Raw genomic sequence first — 21,621 nt, 5'->3', positions numbered from 1 at the left:
GAAGCAGTTTATAAAAGAATTCTCTGCTCTTCCTCTAAAATAGATCATAAGAACCTCAATCTAGAGTGGTCTTTCCTATGCCTAAAAGAGAGGAAGGTCATAGAAAAAAATCTCAACAAAAGTGCAGGCCTTCGTAAGGTTTCCCCCAAGTTGTCTTACCATTAGATCATACCATTTTTGCTTTCAATCGTATTTCTGTACAATTGTCCATAAAAATCACTTTTCCTTTATCTTTGGGTCTTAATTTCTGAAGGGGCTCATGAAAAATAAAACTATATTAAATAAATATTTAAGTTTTTCTCTTGTTAATCTTTTTTTTTTCAGGGGTCTTGGCAAAAAATTTTGCAATGAAAAAGGAAACAAATCTTTTCTCCATGCATTAACAACTTTCTATAGTGAAAACAATGCTCCAGAAATCTGCTTCTCAAACGGAGATGGTTTCTTGTCCCCAAATTCAATGGCTTCATATAGCATCTCCAGAGACTGAGAAAAAAACATTTTGTCATGTTAATAGTTTCTATGCTAGGAAACTGAGGCTATGATAATTTTCACCAGTCAATATATTCCAATATATTTGGAATAGTTGCTACAATTATTGAAAGTTTTGGGTAATTCATAATAATTCTGTAAGATCCATATAAACTTATTACTAGGGGCTGACTTGCATAGTCCTTCTTCAGGAAATTCCTAGGTCTGCAAACTTGAGTGGGAGGCTACAAATTGTGAACTCTCCCTTTGGTGATTCCAGTTATATTTCTGTTAACCTGACATATATTTTTTTCCAATTACACAGACCAAGTAATAGTTGTCAGCTGCCCATCTACTCTTATTCTGTAGAATTGTCATTAAACAACCAGATGTCTGCAGGTCAAAACATTGACTGCCATCCACCTCTATGGCTAATTATGGTAATTGCAACCACCTTTGCTTTGAAGGTTAAGCATTACCACATGGCCTTTCCCACTCCAAAATTATTCCCATTAAAATGAGAGATCCTAATAAAAAGTTAGCATCCCACTTTTATTTTCAATTCACTGAAGAAAGCTAACATAGATAGAGCTTTTCTAGGATAGTGTCTCCTATATTACCCTGAGAGATTGTCTGTTTTTTGGCAATTCCTGATGGACATGTTGTCTATAATAAATCTACCTGGAGGTTCTCAATTCTCTAAGCTACTGGATACCTTCTTTCACATAAGAACAAGGAAGTTTTAGCATCTTCACATCATGAAATATTGGTTTTCTTTGAATCCAGGATTGAGTAACCAACAAAGGAAAACACTAGAGATGCTTAAAACTGTTTGGGATGGTACACTAAATTCAGAATACTGGGTAAGTATATCTCCATGGAAAATTTGGCTCAGTTCTTCAATATGTTTTATCTATTCCAGTTTAACTCTTTTAGAAAACATTCCTACACAATTCATCAGGTTCCTGATGATGCAATTTTGAAAGATTTTTTCAATCCTAATAGGCATACTTTGTTTCCTCTGGAAATAGGCTTAGTAATTTTCCAACTGATGGATGCTGGGATCTAGCTTTCTTGAGAGCTGATGGAGATGTGTCTTCAGAAGATCTGGTATTTCTTTGTGAGTCAGAATACCAAATGAGGTCATTGAAGCATCTTTATGTATATAAAGGTTATTTTTTTATTTTAATTTTTTTTAGTTGTAAATGGATCTTTTATTTTATTTTATTTTATTTATGTATTTATAATGAGGTGCTGAGGATGGAACCCAGGGCCTCACACCAGGCAAGAGTTGTGGCTCTACCACTGAACCACAACTCCAGCCTCTAAGATTATTTTTCTTATACAGGGAAGAGAGGCTACTTCTTCTGCAAAATGATCTTGGGTTGATGTGGGAAATTAAAGTTCACATTTTCAAATCAACCCAGATATCTTCATCACAAGTCTCACAGTGCAACCTCTCAACCAATGCTCTGACTTTATTAAAAGGGCCTTGTTAGTGTTGTGTGTTTACCAAATGTAGCAATTCTACCACTGGCACAATTATATTTTTGGCAAATTCTCAGTCATGTCTGTCCTGTAGTTATTAATATAAATGGATTCTTTTGAGGTCATTATAGGAGTTTTATAGTTTTCTACTAAAGCTTTGGTTTTTAAAGTAAGTTCTTCCACTTATCCTTTTTGTTTTTTACTTCCTCTTTTTTAGGTTAAGGTCTCCAGAATAGTCATAAACAGTCACGCCTACAGTCTTTTTATTTAAAGTCAAAATTTTTTTATATTGTTTAAAAGTCAATGGATATTTATTTTATTTATTTATATGTGGTGCTGAGAATTAAAACCAGTACCTCACACATGCTAGGCAAGCATTCTACCCCTGAGCCATAATCCCAACACTACTCCTACAGTCTTTTAAATTCTTATATTGCCATAGAAACCAAATGCAAAATGTATGATATCTGGCCTTCTGTGCCATGTGGACACTGGTAATATCTGAGTAATTCTTACATCATGGCATAGCATTTTCTTTGAAGAAGAGCATGCATTTATCAAATAATTTAACAAACACAGTCTCAGAATACCAAATTGAGGATCTACTTTGTGTGGTTATTTTTGGTATTAAGTCCTTTATCAGTCAGAATCCCTATGGGAAACAGAATTTTACTCAGATGGTTTAAATGAAGAAGCTTTAATAATGGATTACTTATGAATATGTGTATAGGGTGTCAGGATAGTAAGTCATCCATAGACAAAGGTCAGTAGGAATGCATACCACTTACCAAAGAGTGACCTTTTGATCCAGAAGAGCCCAATGAGAACTATAATTATAAAGAGGAGGCTGCCTTGTGGAAGGCTTGGTTTTGAAAGGTTGGAGCTATTACTAATACACCTGCCAAGGCATGTACTCAACAGGGAACAAATACCCTGACCTCTCTCCTCACATATCCCAATCTTTTGTGAGTGATTCCTCAACTAAGCTGAAGTGAATGTTAACCAATAAGGGAAAACAGGAGATGTGCTCCCTGGGGGTCAGCCTTCTGTTGACAGAAAGAGGCAAGAGAAGGGAAAGATGGAGGGACATGGGGTGGGGAGAACTACAGTAAAATAGCTATCAACAAAGGTAGCTATCTCACATGTCATCTCATTTTATCCTTGTATGACTGGTATCAGTTTCCCCACATTTTATACAGAAAATTCATTAGTCAACTTCTTTTTACTATAACAAAATACCTGAAACAGCATACAGGATTTATTATGGCTCATGGTTCTGGAGGTTCATATCCAAAATTGATCAGTTCCTAATGTGAAAATTTTTAATTTCTGGAGAAAATGGCACATAATGATGTAAGCATATGCTGAAGTAAGTGTTAATATCTCAAGGTGAGAAGCAGAAGGAAAGATGACAGGTTGAGGTCAGAACAGTGACTCAAATGGCTCCCATGAAACATTACTTCTTGAAGATCCATATCCCCTCCCAACACTATCGCTCTGGAAACCAAGCTTTGACCCCTTGGGGACCTTCATCATCCAAACTATAGCAAAAAGTGAGGGTTAAACTGGCTAAGTTATTTAAGATCACATACCTAGTAAATGGTCAAGTCAAGAAGGAAACCAGATTTGTCTAGTACATAGTTATATATCTTTCTCTGCTTTACCATATCATGACTTCAATATTTGGTTTTGACCATGGAAATTAAGGATAATGGAAATTGATGAAGTTGGAGATAGAAAGGCAAAAACAAAACTTATACTTTTAACATTCTTGAAACAAATAATTTTAAATTTTTCTGTGTGTGTGGTGGTGCTGGGGATTGAACCCAGTACCTCAAGCATACTAGGTTAGCACTCTACTGCTGAGTTATATTCCCAGTCCAACACTTATTTTCTTAATAGAACTTATCACAACCTGAAATTGTTGACAAATTTATCATCTTTTTTCTTCACTAGAATGTAAGGTTCATGAAGGTTTTGTTTTTCTCCATTTTTGCTATAATAAAAAACGCTTGCTAAACTAAAAAGAAAATGAATAAGTAAATGAAAGGGTAAAAACATATGCATCTTTCTTTAGACACGTTAGAGCATAGAATTATATCCTAATATTTTAATTTGCAAATAAGCTTGAAAACCATCCAACTTTTCCTGAGTATTTCCTGGAAAAGAGATATCAAGTATATAGGTATCTATTCCCTTGTTAAACCATCAGTAATAATAGTTATACCTATACAAAAGACAGTTGATTCTGGTTTTGTTCCAACTTTTGGCCTCAATAATAGCAAAGATAATAACCGGACTGCAGTTATCTTTTAAAAACTTACTAAGAAACATCAAATAATCATTATCTCTATTATTTAAGATAGAAACCTTTTATTTTTTTTTCAATTTTTCTTCATATAAACAAGTTTCCAATTAAGTCATCTTTTTGAATGTCTTTTTTCTGTGTATAGTTCAAATTTTTAATAGTTTTCTTAAATTGTTAAAAGTTGAGGACATAACCTTAATGTAGTACTTCACACTGACTTATCAAGAACAAATTAGGATAATTGTTTCCTTTATTTGAGGAAACAGCTTTTTATTAATAAATGTTTCAGTAAAAATAATTATCTATTCATAGTCATATTCTGTTGTTGATTCAAATTGAAAAGAGAACTAAACAGGCCTGTAGGTCTTAAGAGGAATCATAGATTTGTGCTTGCTTTCATGAATTCCTCTAAGCCACCTTGAGAATGTGCTTTGTGTAGCTTCTGGATTTAGGAGTATGTGTATTCATACAGAGTCCACTTGAAACGATATAAGGCTGGGACCAAGCACAGCCCAACTTCAGCTTGCAGCAGTCACCCCAGACAAACCACAGACACAAGGAAGGAAAAGCAAATACTTTGGGCTACAATGCATTAAACTTCCGTATAGTTTGTTCTAGTCACTATAGCTGATTATGGAGTTACCTTGGATTTGGGGAACAAAATACATGCCAAAAGAAGAGATAAGAAAATACAAAGTTTAGAGTGATGTCAGGATAGATGCACAGGAAAAAACCTCTCTTTTTAAAAGTTGAGGGAGGATGAAAGTCATTAATAGAAACCAGTGTTCCCTTTGCCTTCAGTTCCTGGAAATCTCTCAAACACTGGATTAAATTCATAGTTATCTACCCATACTAAAATTTTAGTGTTTAGGGTGTCCATTAATGTGACTAGGAAATAAAAGCTATCTAGAGGCAGAGGAATAGTCTATTTTTCCTAAAGAACATTTGAGAGATGAAGGGTGGGAATGCATGGGCTGTGATTCAGTCCGCATGAATCACTACTTCTGGTGAAAGTCTGTGTGCCCCTCAATCAGGTTTCCATGTTAGAGATCCATTTACAGAGTATAGTGTATCTGGTTTTTATATTCCAATCACGTGCCATGGAAAAATAATATAAACTTGGAAAAGAAATAAAAGGAAAAGATCTTGTCTTGGGAAAAAAAAAAGTTTTCTGCACTGTACTGTGAGAAACCTTCACTGTGAGTTATCTATTTGTTCCCATCCTGACAGGAGAAGCTGAATGGAAGATCTAATCCACTATTTTTAAAACTGGGAAATTAGAAAGTTACTGGTCAATGCTTTCATGGATGTATAGCTAAGGAGAAATAAATTCAGTTATATTCTTTAACTCCTGCCTCCCCCCAAGAGTGATGGCTCTAATTTAGTGTGACCTGCTGTCAGCTCAGGAAATTTCCACCTTGAGATTTTCCTAGCAGAGTCAAAATCAGTCACAGTCAGAAAAAGAAAAAGATTGTTTTTATGAGAGTGCCTGAAACTGCATTTAAATTCTGTCTTAAAAAGTTGCAAAGTGCTTGGCTAATGATTTTCCATAGTGTCATTTTTAAACTATTTTGGCATGCTCTATGAATAGTACATACATTTACTGTTCAAAAACTAATAAAAAAGCATTATAATTCTTGGAATAGAGTGTCTTTGAGAAAGCAAAAATCTATCCCAGGATGCAGACATTATCCAGCTTATTAGGGTGACAGATAGGCCTGTATAGACCCTGGCAGGGCAATAGATTAGGAATAAAACAGGAAACAGGCTGGTCTCTCAGGCAAAATAATGATATGGGTTCCAGGTGGAAGGAACACTGGGTGGGTTTTAGAAATGTCTCCACACCTTTCCCCAGCTGAGTTAATAATACATTCTCCAAAGATGTTCTTTCTATACAATTCTGGGGCTAATATAAGAAGAGTCTCAGGATCCATCTATTCTCTTTTTATTTATTCCCCCTGGTTCTGGAAGACTGTCCAAGGAAGCCCTGTAAAGTAGCAAAGACAACCATTTTGGTGAAGGAGTTGTAAAGGAGATATGAATTCATTATTAATTACATGGTGGTATGATTTGGATCTGGAATGTCCCCCAAGGCTCACATGTTAAGGGCTTATTCCCCCACTGCAGCAATATTTGGGGTAGAGATTTGGGAAAGTGACTGGATCATAATGGTTTTGACCTCATCAGTGAATTAATCTAATGCAAGATTCACATTTGATGGCATTATTGGGAGGTGGTAGAAACTGTAGGAGGTAGGACCTAGTTGGAAGATGTAGGTCACTGAGGATATGCCCTGGAATGGTATATCTTGTTTCTGGCCCTTACTCTTTCTCTCTCTCTCAAATTTTTTTTTTTAATATATAAAGACAAGAGCTAATGGTCTTTGGTGGTAATGTGTGTGTTTGTGTGTGTGTGTGTGTGTGTGCGCATGAGGATCAAGAGTAGTGGTGGTGGAGAGATGTGGAATGTGCATTCAGTAGGTTACTTACTTTTTGAGTCATTATACATAATTAAACTTGCAGTTTTTGCAATTTATGCAGCTATATGCAACCTGAAACTCTCTCATTGTTGGGCATGGGCATTAAGATACAGCTCCCAGCTACTTGTATCATCACAAGGGCAAACAACCAATACTCTGTAGTGTATTGTGTTGCTAAGCTTGACTGTTGGTAGATGCATTGTATTAAATACTTTGTCTTATGATGAGAAGATTTTAAACTTATGATGGATTTCTCAGGAAGCGATTTCATTGTAAATCAGGGGGCCTTTGTACATGGAAAATTATATGAGGAATTGGGAAGTGTAAGGGAAGGTACCAAAATGATATATCCTGATGGTACTCTACAGTGTAAAGATTTCAGGAAGGAGCAACTGAAGGAAGGAGATCAACAAGGAATCTGATAAAGAAATTCAGTAAGAAAAAAAATGAGGATTTGAACCAAGTCAGTAGAAATGAACATTAAGATGTTGCCAATGAGATGAGATGACAATGAGATAGGAAGGACTCTTGGGCTTCTTGTTGGAATATCAAGGGAAACACAGAACACAGGAGGAAGAACAGACTGTGAGAATGAGGGTATTGGAGGAGCTCAAGAGATATCTTTGTACAGTGTAGTTTCATGTGTCTATGGCATAGCCAACTGGAATTATTTATAGGAAATGAAATGTATGACATTGGAATTTAGGGAAGTGATAGGATATGGCCAAAAAGAAATGCATGCCTCTTTGAATTGATCATCAGGTAATTAAGAAGGAAATGGCTTGTTAAGGATATTTACCTTCTTAGGAAATATAAAATAACTAATATTAGGGCCCAAGCATCATATATGGAATGAGCTAGTAAAGAGGAGACTGGGGAAAATGTCAGGGAAGGAGAATTTTAAGGTGAAGCCAATTTCAGAGAAGATGGGAAGACATCTGTTTTATATCAGGAAACAGGAGGTCATCCAAAAGATCTGCTAAGAACAATACAATTTTGTTTTTCTTTGATGAGCAAGGAGATCAAGTGTCGGTGTAAGATCTATGTCATGCTTTTATTCACTGAACTTCCCAGACTAGTAGTTATAATTCCAAACTTCCCATTTCAAATCTGTTCATTCCAAGAACATAAAATAAGAAGTGTGTCAAAAAAGAATGTAAGAGACTAGGGAAGCTTGGTGGCACACACCTGTAATCCCAGCAGCTCAGGAGGCTAAGGCAGGAGGATGGTGAGTTCAAAGCCAGACTCAGCAAAAGTAAAGTGCTAAGCAATTCAGTAAGACCCTCTCTCTAAATAAAATACAAAATAGGGCTGGGAATGTGACTCAGTGTTTGGGGGGGGGTATTATTGCCTTAAGATTAAATAAACAGCATTAAAGAGATTCCGTGTGTGTGTGTGTGTGTGTGTGTGTGTGTGTGTGTGTGTGTGAAGACAAAGAAAACATTTTATATTAGACAAAGATTATTCACAAATATCCTAAAGAAATTTACTAGCAGCTTGGAAAAAAAATTTTAACTCTTAACCTTATATATTATGTCCACATTAATTTAGATGATTAGAAACCTTAAATTTCTTTTAAAGTATAGAAATTAGAAAAAAGTATAAAGGTAAATAAATGATTGGCTAATTTTAGAATTTTTAAGTATATCCAAAGGTCAAAATCAGTGAAAGAAGCCAAATGAAAAAAAATACTTTTAAACAAATAACTTCATGAAATGTATATCAAAAGAGTTAGTTAACATTTTCAAACAAATTTTGAAAAAATAACATATTAGAAAAAAATCTAAGAAATAGTACAAATGGAGTTAAAACATCATCAATAGAAGAGGATTTGTAGAAGATGGTGGAATAAGACATCTGAATTATATCACCCTCTAAATTCATACACCGAAGCCCTAAGCCTCAGTGTGATACATTGGAGATATATTTGGATATATAGTTTAGAAGAGATCATTATGAGATTAGTATTCTTATTTACAAAAAAAAAAAAAAATAGACACTAGAGAGCTTGCTCTTTTCCTTCATCACATGAGAGAATAATCTGTAAGCCAGAAGGAGTCCTCAAGAGTGCTTGACTGTACTGGCACCCTTATCTCAAACTTCCAGTCTCCCGACTACATGAAAATTTGTTTATTAAGCCACACAGTTTAGGCATTTTAGTATAGCAGACCAAGCAGCTAATACAGAAGAAATTTAAAACAGCCCTCTGTGCTGTATTAGTGAAATCATGAATTTGTTTGTTACTGTGCAACATACGAATACATTTTAAAACAATTTATTGAACACTTTATTTTATATTTTCTTCAAAAAGCAAAGCAGAGTATGTCACCAGGGTATTCTGGAGACCATCCACTTTAAGGAGATTATTTCCATGTTATATTTATAAAGGCTTTAAAAACCACAAATTGTCATTTTGAAAGATTTTCACTCCTCAACTTTCTAAATTGTACCTGATGTGAAGATAAACAATCACTCCCAGGATTGCTTCAAAAAGAAAAATATTGGAAAGTAGTGAAACCAGTCACTATATTGGGGGTTTCTATTTCTTGATCATTTTAGCATGGTATATGTTAAAATAAAAATATTTCATTTATCTATAGAGCATGTTCAGTAGAAGGCCAAACTATTGTAATCTGAGATTCTGTGGTGATAGTCTGACTTGTAGTGTGTCACAAAGAATTACTTTAAAAAATTCTAATAGCTATATTACTTACTTATTTTTAGACATGACAAAATAGATACTTCAAACGAGACTTCATTTGTATGAAAATGTAAAATACATAAGATATTTACCATTAAATAAAGTCAAGCATATTGTGAGGAGGGAAATGAACATTCTTTTTTTTTTTTTTTTTAAGTTTGCAAAGTTGATTCAGAAGAAATTTTTGTCCTTCTAAGAGATGTTTTTGGTAAGAAAACTGGGTTATCACCAAACATTGAAATAATATTATGAAAAGGGTTGACAGCTCTGATAATTCAGAAAAAGATAAATTCCTTAAAAATATTCAGTACTCTGTTGAGATGCTGGTTCTTGTGGATGAGAATCCTAGGTTACTCAAGTGTGGCACCCTAGCCTATCAGTGCTAATTCATCTCTTCAATCAGTATGTATTTTTTGAATGATTAACAGGTGTTTTGGTACTACTAAGACAGAAGAAGTAGGCTGGGAAAAGTAAAAAAGCCCCAGATAGCTTAAAAGAAGGCGTTTAAATTGACAGAGGAGACTAGAATTTTATTCCCTACCCTGGTAGAAAACTATTATCTATTTGGGGACTGTGTGGTTTGAATGATCATTGTGTAATTGAATTCAAGTGTATTAACTGATTTCTTATTTCTAATACTGAAATCAAATAACTGTTTAAGAGATAAATATATTCAAAGTACACTGAAAATGCCATTTGCTGATTTTATTTTTTATTGACATTGTTACCTAAATATTCTGCACTTGGTCTACTTTATAAAATTTCTCCTCAAAAATTAAGGTAATCTCAGATTTACCTCTGAGTCACCCTACCTTTTACATAAAATTTATCCTAAATTTTGGTAGAAGAGGTCTTGAATTATGCATCCTACCCATAGAAAAAGGATCTCAAAGTCCTCTTTTACTTTTGTATTCTCCCAGATTCTTTTAGTCCAAGCTGGTGTGGTTCTTTTAGAAAACTTCAAAAGTTTTGTATGTCAGTTTGTAATAGAATCCTTTATTTAATTCACCCAGAAAACTCTTTAAAATAAATCCTTGTTTCTTGCAATCTTTGTAAGCCTGCAGAAGGAACATCACCTCTAAGATTCTCAGATATCCTACTGTGTAGTCACAGAGGTAGGATAGACATGACCTTAAGATCCTTACAGGGGCTTTTGCCTCTGAAAGGATCTGTGAGATGTCCTTTTTAGTTATTTGGGAGTCTTCATATGAACTTCATCTTTTTTTTCTGTTTGATTATTTATTTATTCTAATTTGTTATACATGATAGCAGAATGCAATTCATTTCATATTACACATACAGAGCACAATTTTTCAAGTCATTGATTGTACACAAAGTATTTTCACACCATTCGTGTCTTCATACATGTGCTTCAGGTAATGATGTCTAACTCATTCCACCATCATTCCTACTACCTTCTCCCCTCCATTTCCCTTCCTCCCCTTTGCCTTATGTAAAGTTCCTCCATTTCTCCCATGCTCCCCCCACATCGTCATTATGAGTTTCATATCAAAGAAATCATTAGGTCTTTGGTTTGGGGGATTGGCTTGCTTCACTTTGCATTATATTTTCCAACTTCATCCATTTATTGGCAAATGCCATTATTTTATATTCAATGTTGAGTAATGTTTATTGTGTGTAATAAACCAATGTTTCCTTATCCATTAATCTCCTGAAGGGCATCTAGGTTGATTCCAGAGCTATTGTGACTTGTGCTGCTATAAATATTGATGTGGCTGTGTCCCTGTAGTATTTTGTTTTTAAGTCCTTTGGGTATAAAGCAAGGAGTGAGATAGCTGGGTTGAATGGTGCACATAAACTTAATCTTTAAACTATGTTTTCCTTCACTATCTGAATTTGATCTTTGTCCAAAGCCATTTCTTAATTTTAGAATCATTTGCTCTCAGAGAAAAAAACCTGAAAAAATTAAAAGTTATTAATTTATTTTAAAACTTACAAGACTTGGCATCTTTAGGTTAAATGGTTTATTCCTTATCTTCTTTTTTTCTACAACATAATTATTGTAGACAGCAAGAAGTCAGATGATATTTTCGATACTCCTCCTGTTACTATGATATTCTCATTTATAATGTTAAATTGCATAAGCATGATTCATTTTTTATATTGATCTTTTTGAAAGCACAAAATTTTGATGTTGTTGAACAAGCCTACTTTGTTTTGATTTAATAACATTAATAACCATTTTACTTTTAATTTATCTTGAACTATATCTTATTGTCTTTTTTTCTGAGTTATCTCCCTCAGAGCATTTAGTTAAAAAATTTCAGTGGGAAACCATTTTGTCACACTACTTATTTATTTTAATAGTTTATAAATATAATTCTCCAATTTTGAGATTACCAAAAGAAATTTGTAACTTTTAATTTTTATTGCACTGTTGAGAATGTGATATTTATCAAATGTTTCTTACAAAGAAAACTTCTAGGTACATAAAATACATTTAATAAATTGAAAAACATGCAGATAAATTACACTGTATTATATTCTAGTCCATATCTTTTTTTAAAGCATTCAAATTTGGCAGCTCAGCCAATAATGTTTAATTCTCATTTGAACTTTTTAAAATTGATTTTTAATTAATATATAACAGCAGAATGAATTAGAATTTATATTATACATATAGAGCATAAATTTTTCATATCTATGGTTCTATGCAAAGTTTATTCACTCCAATTCATATTTTCATACATGTACTTTGAAAAATAATTACCATCACCTTAATTTCCGTAAAAAAATTACTTGTAAAACTTGTAAAAATATTAATAGTATTTCTTAGGTCAACAAATGTTGCATACAATACAGGATAGTAGTGCAAAGAAAAGGGAGGTCTTAGAAACAAACCGTCTAGTTTTGAATCTTAACTAAGTTATTATTCATAACTTGATCTTGGGTAGATTTCTTGATTTTCCTAATCTGAAGTTAATTCATCTGTAGAGCTCAGTGTCATTGTAAAAATTAACTATAGTGAATATAAAATGCCTGGCACTTTATAGCTTGTAGCTCTTATGCTTTTTCTAAGTTCTCACAATAGGTACAGCACTTTAAAATCATGTGTTATATTTACCTGGAATTTAAGCCTCTGGTTCTTTTGCTCTCGTAATGTAGACATAGAATGTGCAACTATATAGGGCCAATATTATTACCTTACTCCAAAAGTATACTTTTAACACTGACAACATTCTTGGTACTATCTTAGCAAAGGACATCGTGAGGAACAAACAGACATAAGTTCTGTCCAATTAGAAAACTAATTTAGAAGAAAGAAAAATAAGTGAATAACTAGATGAATAAGTACATATTATAAAATACACTCTACTCAAAATGTACAATTACTGCAAGAAAGCAGAACTGAAATGCCTGTGTTGCAATAGATTGTCCAAGAAGAGTCTGAGTCAATGAAATATAATCTGTTTCTTGAAGCATAAGTATGCTTAACACGTACATTAGAAATTATATTAGAATTAGAAATTATATTTTATGTCTGTCTTACTGTAAATCAAGTTCAAAGCAAGAAGTGTCACTTTGATATCCGTAAAACAAATTACTTGTAAAACTTGTAAAAATATTAATAGTATTTCTTAGATCAACAGATGTTGCATACAATACAGGATAGTAGTGCAAAGAAAAGGGAGGTCTTAGAAATAAAACGTCTAGTTTTGAATCTTGACTAAGTTATTATTCATAACTTGATCTTGGGTAGATTTCTTGACTTCCCTAATCTGGAGTTAATTCATCTGTAGAGCTCAGTGTCATTGTAAAAATTAACTATAGTAAATATAAAATGCCTGGCACTTTATAGCTTGTAGCTCTTATGCTTTTTCTAAGTTCTCACAATAGGTACAGTGCTTTAAAATCATGTGTTATATTTATCTGGAAAATAAGCCTCATAGTGTTCCTTTGCTCTTCTAAAGTATACATAGAATGTGCAACTATATCGGGCATCTGCTCTCTTATCTATTATGTAAATGCTTAGTATAGTGACATAAATGTTATCTGTTGTTGTTTAAACAGTATAAAGGATACATAAATATTGGATTCTATCTCAGAGCTGAGAGTGTTAATCTGTAATCCAAATAGAAAGGTGGACAAAAGACAGGTGAAGGGTAACTTGCAGTTGGTGGCCCAGGTGGCTCCACAGAAAGGTGAATTGGATCATGAGGTCAAACCTCATCAGTGGATCAATCCACTGATGGGTTTATAATTTGACAGGATTATTGGGAGTTGGTAAAAACTGTAGGCAGTAGGGCATACATTTGTTACCAACTCCCAATGGGAGGGTAGGTCATTGGATTTGATTCCCTAGAAGGGGACATCTCATTGCTCAGATCTTTCTTTCCCTCACTGTTTTTTTTTTTTTTTTTATCTCTATGAGGTAAGCAGCTCTGTTTTGAAGCCAGGCTCCCTGGCTTGTTGATGTTCATTTTCTCCTGGTGTCTTTAAATATTCTTTCCCTTATACACATCTATATTCAAATTTCACCTTATAAGATTTCCAATCCTAGCAAATTAGAAGTCATCCTAATAATCTCGTGTTAATTTAATCCTCTCTTTAAAATGTTCTCTCCAAATACAGATACCTTCAGAGGCACTGGGGATTAGAACCCCAACATATTAATTTGGGGCAGGGACACTCTTCAGCTTATCCCAGAAGAATTTTTCTGATTATCAAATCTCAAATGGGAAATGAAAAAAAAAAAGTACTCTAAAGGTAACTGATAAAACCATTATGTGCAATGTGTGGGGCTGGTTAGTTATTAAGTAACAAAGACATGCAAACACATGCATACAGTACACAATAGATACAACCATTTTCATTAGCCAAAAGCACATCGCCTTATTTAGAGAAAATGATAGAGCAAATGAACAAAATGTCCTGAGTAACTTTTATGTATAGACCATTGCTTTCAACTACTATCTCTCCGTCTTTCTCTTGCTTTCTCTTTTCTAGTCACGAATTTGAATTATCAAGAAAATATTTAAAATAGTTCAGAGAGTTAACCCTTCTGAACCACAGAGATCATTTCTTTTTTTTTTAATTTTTAAGGAAACATTAAGCATTTTACAATTTTGTCTCTGTCTACTCTATTTTAAGTCTCTTAAGAGCATCAAATATATTTTATGTGTCATGGACTCCAAGAGTCTTACACAGTGCTAGCTTAGTAAAGACACATGAGTGCTAGTAAATATTGGTTGGATAAAATGATGAATAATTTCAGATAAGTTAAGTGAGTCATTCAGGAGAATTATCAGGAGATTTCAAAACACAATTTTGATTGCTTTCAGGTGAGCATTTGATTCCCCTACACTGTTTACTTACATTGAATTTTTGAGTCAGTCGTTTTCTTTGTGTTATGAACTAAAAGTGAAAAGGAGAATAAAGAGAAGTCACTTGAACAATTAATCCTATATAAAGACATGTGCTTAGTCATCTTTTCTTACTTTCCGACTATGATTATTATGATATTATTATTATTATTATTATTATTATTATTATTATTATTATTATTATTACTGGTGCTGGGCATTGAACCCAGGGCCTTGTGCATGATAGGCAAGCACTGTACCAGCTGAGCTATATCCCCAGCCACTTTCTGATTATTATAACCATATTCATTACATGATATTATTCTATACAGATTTACCCAGAAAAAAAATTATAATCCTTTCCATTGTATTCTACTACAACTATAATCTTACCTATTATTTTAAAATTTGAAAAATGTTATGTAATTGTCTGTTTCACTTTGTTTGAGAAATTTACATTATTTGTATCTTTGGCAATTTGAAAGTGATTCTTAAATTTTACTCATAATCATTAACTATAGAATGGTATAAATACATTGTAATTTTATTCTATACACTTCCTAGGGTATCTTGCTAAAGGGTCCTCTGTAGGAAAACTAACATTTAATTTAAAAATGCTCTTACTACTTGAAGAAATCACTTGGTGCTTGGCAATAGCACTCGGTACCTATGAATATAGTTAAAATAAGAAGACATATAGTTTTTTTGAAGACGATATAAAGATGACTATAACGATCTGAAAAGATGTTGGAAATCATTAGCATTAGGGAGATGCAATCTGAGACCATCTTGAGGCATCATCACACTTCATAGGTTAAACAAAGAAAACCAAAGTGGTAATACCAGATACAGATGATACAGGACGCAGAGAAACTGGATCTCTCATACCTTGCTGGTGAATACTGAGAATGGTACAGCCACTCTGAAAACAGGTCACTAGTTTCTTAAACAAGTAAACCTACCCTTATCACAGGGCCCAGCTCTGACTCTGGTGGATGTTTATTCCAATAAAAAGGAATGAAATGTTCACCCATGCAGCAACTCAGGTGAATCCCAAGGATATCATGCTGCATGGAAAAAGGCCAATCTCAAAAAGTCATATAGTGCATGATTCCATTCATAAAACATTCTTGAGATGACAAAATTATGGAGAGGGAGAAAAAGTTAGTGGATAGTGATGGGGGTGGTGTTGGCAGTGATGTTGTAAAAGGGTAGCAAGAGGGAAGAGAACTGGAGGACATTATATTAAGCAAAACAAGTGAGGCACAGAAAGACAAATACTGCCTGTTCACACTTACATGTGGAAACTAAAGGTGATCTCAAAGAAGTACAAGAAAGAATAGTGGTAACAGAGCCTGGGAGAGGTGTGTGTGGGTGTGTAGGCAGAGAATGATTAATAGGTGCAGGGGTGCAGATGGATGGAATGACTCCTTATTTTGTGTAACATGTAGGATAACTATGGCTCGCAATAAGTAATATTTCAGAACAGCTAATAATGAGAATTTTGAATGTTCCCCACACAAAGAATTGGCATGTCCTCTGTGAGAGATATGCCCATGACATGATTATTATACATTGTATTTATATATTGAAATGCCACTGTATACATATATTACATGCTATGATTACCATATGTAAACTCTACACATACACACAGACATACACACAACAGAAAATAGAAAGTGGAAAGAGAAATTTTAGTGGTAATGGAATAGTTCTCTATCTGGTTTGTATTGGTCACTACACAGATGATACAATGTCATAGAACTACAACACATTGTTCTAACATTGGTTGGTCTTCCTAGTTTTGATATTGCACTACAGTTGTATAAGAAGAAACCATTGGGGAAACCGAGTGGAAGGTACATACTACTGTTCTATACTTCCTTGAACACTTTCTGTGACTCTATAATTTTTCAAAACAACAAAATCCCTTCACTTATTTCTTCCCATCTTGAATTGAGTTCTAAAAGAGGCAATACACTATTTTCTCTTTCTTTCCTCAATGCAATTTTCCATTATTTTATGTTACCATTGTTACCTTCTGGTGGGTTTCAAAACTCACTAGGATTGAGCTTTCTCAGCAATGTTTTCTGCTTTTGTAACAGTAAATACAATGTTATGAAGAAAAAGTTTTGCAATCTCTGTACTCAAGCATAAGGCTAATTAATACACAGAACATTGTATGTTTATTCAGGAAACAGATATGCTTACATAGAAGGAAAATTTATTTTTAAGATAAACATTCAAAATATTGTATCAAATAGCTGAAGTAGTGATAGCTATCTATTTTTAGAAATATATAAATCCTCGCTTTTGACAAGTTGGTTATACTCAAGACATTACCAAATTGTAACTTGCTTTCATATTCTATATCACATATTTAATGTGAACAGAAAAATAAACAGGAATAAATTTTCAATTTATTCCCCAATCAAATGAAACACTATACAATGAAATGCTTTGCATTTTCATTTGTTGCACAGATGTGTCTGGAAGAAACTTGACTTGAAATCTGGGATATCTAGCCATCAATTATTCTCAGTGTGATACAGAGGATATACTTTTTAACTACTATTTTTAGTGCTAAAGGATCCTTGAAAGCACTATTCAGGGATGATTGGGAAAATTTTTGAAATAAACAGATATTTATCCACTAGAGATACTTGGCTTAGGTCACAAGTTTAGAGAATAAACTGTCAACTGTATACCAAGAAATCTAATTAATTTATGATTTTTCCTTATAAAGCCTAAGGGATCACCTTATTTGTCAAAATTCTTTCAGTCTCTCACAAAATTAAAAAATCAACATCCCAAGGAGAATTCTGATAGAACACTTAAATTGTTAAACATTTCTGCATATGAACATTTGCTCTAAAAAGATTTTTATACTTCTCTCTCTGTATAGATTTGTTAAATGTCTTTATGAGATAAAATATAAAAAGTGTTCCTGTAAGAAACTTTTTAAAACTTATTAAGGCCCCTTTCTATATAATAAAGCAACATTTATAGTATTACTTTTATCATCTTCAATTCTTGGCTATTCTTATGTGCAGAAGTGTATATTTTAGCAAAACTATTTCAACAAATACTTTTCCTTTTAGCTTCAAGGTTATTATATACTTTACATGGAGCTTAAAGTGCTGTATTGTTCTTGGAACTGTTTTTCAGTCTTTCTTTTCATGATATGATATGCCCCTTAATAAATTCCATGAGAACAAAGCTCCAGAGTCCATAATCCTGAGGATGAAGTGGCCTGTATGGGGGATATTCAAGATGAAGTTGCTATTACTTCTGTACCCAAACCATCAAATTCCTTTAGAAGCATTAATCCTGAATATGAAAGGAGAAGAAATGTGTTGCCATGTGACAATACTATTCTTGTAGCCAAGGTGAGCTAAGGTCCTAGGCCAAAGACTACTGTGGTTTAGCCTTCCTTAGTGTGGCTCAGCCTTGCTCACTGTAAGTGCCACCTCCAGCTTCATATGCTCCCTGTGCTCAGCACTGGCCTACTCTTGTATAAAAAAATAAAAGCTGCATTTAGCCCTAAGCCTTACATAAAATAGAAAATGTATTTCTTAACTTAGTGACCCAGATTTCCTTCCAATGGGAAGGAGAATATCATCCCTTTCTTACTGGTTAATGGAAATTGCCAGGTAAAGCATGTATAATCACTCAAAAATCCTGAAGTAATTAAACTACTGAATGGACATTCCACATCTCTCCACCACCACTACTCTTAATCCTCATGCACACACACACATTACCGCCAAAGACCATTAGCTCATGTCTTTATGTAACCAGCCCTAGCTAAGAGCTGAGATTGGCACTGTGAAATAGATAGAAATATTGGTTTGAAGTCCTGTTGCTTTGGCATTTTCCAGAACATCTTAAAATGTCAGTGGTGAATATATGTTCAAATATTGTTGTCTGGCAAGTTGCCCAGAGCTCCAAAAATAAGATAGAATAAGTCCACATTTCATTAGTTACTGTGAAAGTTCCATCAAGCTTATCAGTTGGTTCTTAAGTCCCATTAGTTAAAGTCACCTGACTAGTTTTTCAGTTGTCAACTCTATCATTGTCCTTGCCTGAAGACCACAAGGTGTGTGTCAACACAGATGGACCCAAGGATTCAATGAAGCACTCCCTCTGCTTGTCAATGAGAGGAACTCTCTGTGGCTCCCACACACATCCTCAGGTGGATGGGCACTCCAGGATTCCATACCCTCATTTGCTTATTCATCTTGATCTGATTTTGTTCTGTATACACATAAATGACTTGGAAACTCTCAGCGTGGCTGCTAGAGAAGTAAATCAAAGGGCTTCCTAAGCCTGAATCCAACTTAGGTCTTTAGAAGCAACAATTGAACCTCTTTCTCTTGCTCTACCAGGATAGGAAGGATACAGCACTATTTCCAACCAGTTCCCTAATTAAAATACCTTCAGAGTTGTCATTGTTTTTTAAAGTAGTTACTAAGCTGACTAAATAAGATTACATAGACTCAGCATCTCTAGGAAACCATAACAGGTAGAATATGGAGTTAGAAATGTTATTTTTAGCCCATATATTACAGCAAGAGATTAGCACTTGTGAAATTAGATTGTTGAAAAACTGCCTTATGAGGTTACTGAATTTCTTTATAGACCCGAAGATACATGAATCTCTGCACATACACAGATGAAAGTCCACACATTTTTTGTCAGGACAGTCATTTTGCGTAAGATTCATTGGTATCTAAAACTCAAATTCAAATTCATTATGTGTTTGTGCCACTGGTGATTTGAATGACTTTGTGATCAATCTCAATTGCATAGGTTTAAAAAAAGATTGTTTATATGATTTTTGTTTGTTTGTTTAGGTATGGGATTAAACCCAGGGATGCTTAAACACTGAGCCACATTCCCAGTTGTATTTATTTTATTTTGTTACAGAGTGTCTGTAAATTGCTGAGGCTGGCTTGGAACCCCTGGAATTAAAGGAATCTGTCACCACACCCTGCTAAGTTTACAAGATTTTTTTTTTTTTTAAATCCATGTCCTCATAAGACTAAGCCTTGATAAACAGGTAAAAAGTCCTATAGATAGGCACAAACTATTTTTAAAATAGTTTTCCTAAAGATCAGATTATTTTGAAGTTATAGAAATCATATTATTCTTTTTGTTTCTTTTAGTAACATCATTGTTTGGTGCATTACAATTGTTCAAAATAACGGCCTTTGTTATTACACATTGGTACCTTCACATAACCTAATTTGGGTTATTAGATGTCCCAGTACCTTCTCTTACTCCTCCCTCTCCTCATGTCTGGAAATCACTTATTATCATCCCTGAGAAGGACATGAAAAAAGGAAATAAATTGCTGGATGACAGTTCCTCAGTGCCAAGGATCATTCAAAGTATCTCCTACAGTGCATTGCTCCAAAATTGGGGGCAGAGAAGAGGAAGCTACTCTGGTTAACTGTTGCAGGGTTTGATCAGTTCAATGGATTTTGGTCTTTGTTATATTTTGCCTGTCCCAGATAAAAGTTTTTCAAATGGACAAGCTAACCAGAAAAGCTGCTCCAGTCCCTTCTGTCCAGTCTAGTCTTTCTTACTCTAAGCAAATCATCCTAATGTTCCTCCCCAGCAACTGAGGAAACAAAGACTTATGATAGACATGAAAGGAAACTCCATTTTTTATATCATTTGATATTCACTCCATGTCCATAAACTACTAAAGTGTTAGGGTCTGTAAACAAGTCAGGATGGCGCCTGGCATTTTGCCAGAGGGAGTGGTTTGTGAAGGAACGCCAGGGAGCCTTTAAGTGTGGAGATTCCTTATTGGTTGACTGCTGTATCTAGTTTATGTTGATTAAGATAAGCTGTGTGGAATGTATATATACCCCTCCTGTCCTACAATAAACAGCTCCCACTCCTGCTGTATCAATGTACACAAGTTGCTCCTCACACCCCGGTTATTTTGCTGCAGCCGGACTGTGGCACTAAAGGTTTGCAATAAATCATCTCAAATACTATTTCATCTGTGCTCATAAAAAGTAGACACATTTTAATTGTTGGAACCTTTTACCTCTCTTGGGACCGAGGCCATTATTGGTTGGTGGCTGAGGTGGCCTCATGGGTTCTTCCAGAGCATTTCCGTATATATGACCTGGCTGGATTGGTGTTCGCAGGCTTTTAGCCTCTGCATGGGCTTTTGACCTTCGTGCTGCCTAATGGTTGAATCTGAAATCTTCCTAGGCCCCTTAGTGATAGTGACGTACCTGCCCCTTCTTTGTTCTTCCTACTGTCTCTTCCTACTCCCTCCTTCTATCACTATATAAACTTGTCCCTGACAAAATAAAGTTGAGACTGTTGCACCTTCTTGGTTGTCTCCTCTCCCGACTCAGTGTGATTGTGGGCCAGGTTGGGTGGCAGGCCAGGTTGAGATACTTACCCTCTAGCTCAGCCCAGGAGAAGCTAGTGTGCTTCACTACCTCTGTCAGAGGGTGGTTCCCACAGCTGGTGCCTTGGAGAGGACAGGCTGATCCTGCCTGCCTCCCGTGTACCCTTTGTCACAGGGAGCGACATTAATGTGAGACCAAATCAAATCCAGGGATAGACATTAATAGAATATCTCAAATAAGTATTTAATAAAAAGGCTAGCAAATTCAGGGTCTTTAATGAAACTTTAATAAAATTTATGAGACAAGGAAACTGAAAGCACAATATTTTCTTAGGAACTTTTCTGTTTGGTGTTATCTTCTTTACAACATAGAAGCTTTTCCTAAGAATGCAGGGAGTATGAAATTTCTAAGGCTCTCTTGCTGTTTTCTCCATTAAACCCCTGTCTTAAAAATCTTGAATCTATATTAAT

The 21,621-nt window shown here is 34.5% G+C and overlaps 1 long non-coding RNA gene across 1 annotated transcript in view; it reads left to right on the top strand.

The window, feature by feature from the left end:
• LOC143401099 (uncharacterized) overlaps positions 1-21,621 on the top strand; it is a 113,560-nt gene that overhangs the window by 6,559 nt on the left and 85,380 nt on the right. The gene's annotated exons all lie outside the window — the stretch shown is intronic.

This window comes from Callospermophilus lateralis, unplaced genomic scaffold, assembly GCF_048772815.1.
Source record: "Callospermophilus lateralis isolate mCalLat2 unplaced genomic scaffold, mCalLat2.hap1 Scaffold_1954, whole genome shotgun sequence".
Taxonomy (NCBI): Eukaryota; Metazoa; Chordata; class Mammalia; order Rodentia; family Sciuridae; genus Callospermophilus; species Callospermophilus lateralis.
Note: the sequence above shows the minus strand (reverse complement) of the source record. Positions and strands in the feature narration are given on the sequence as shown.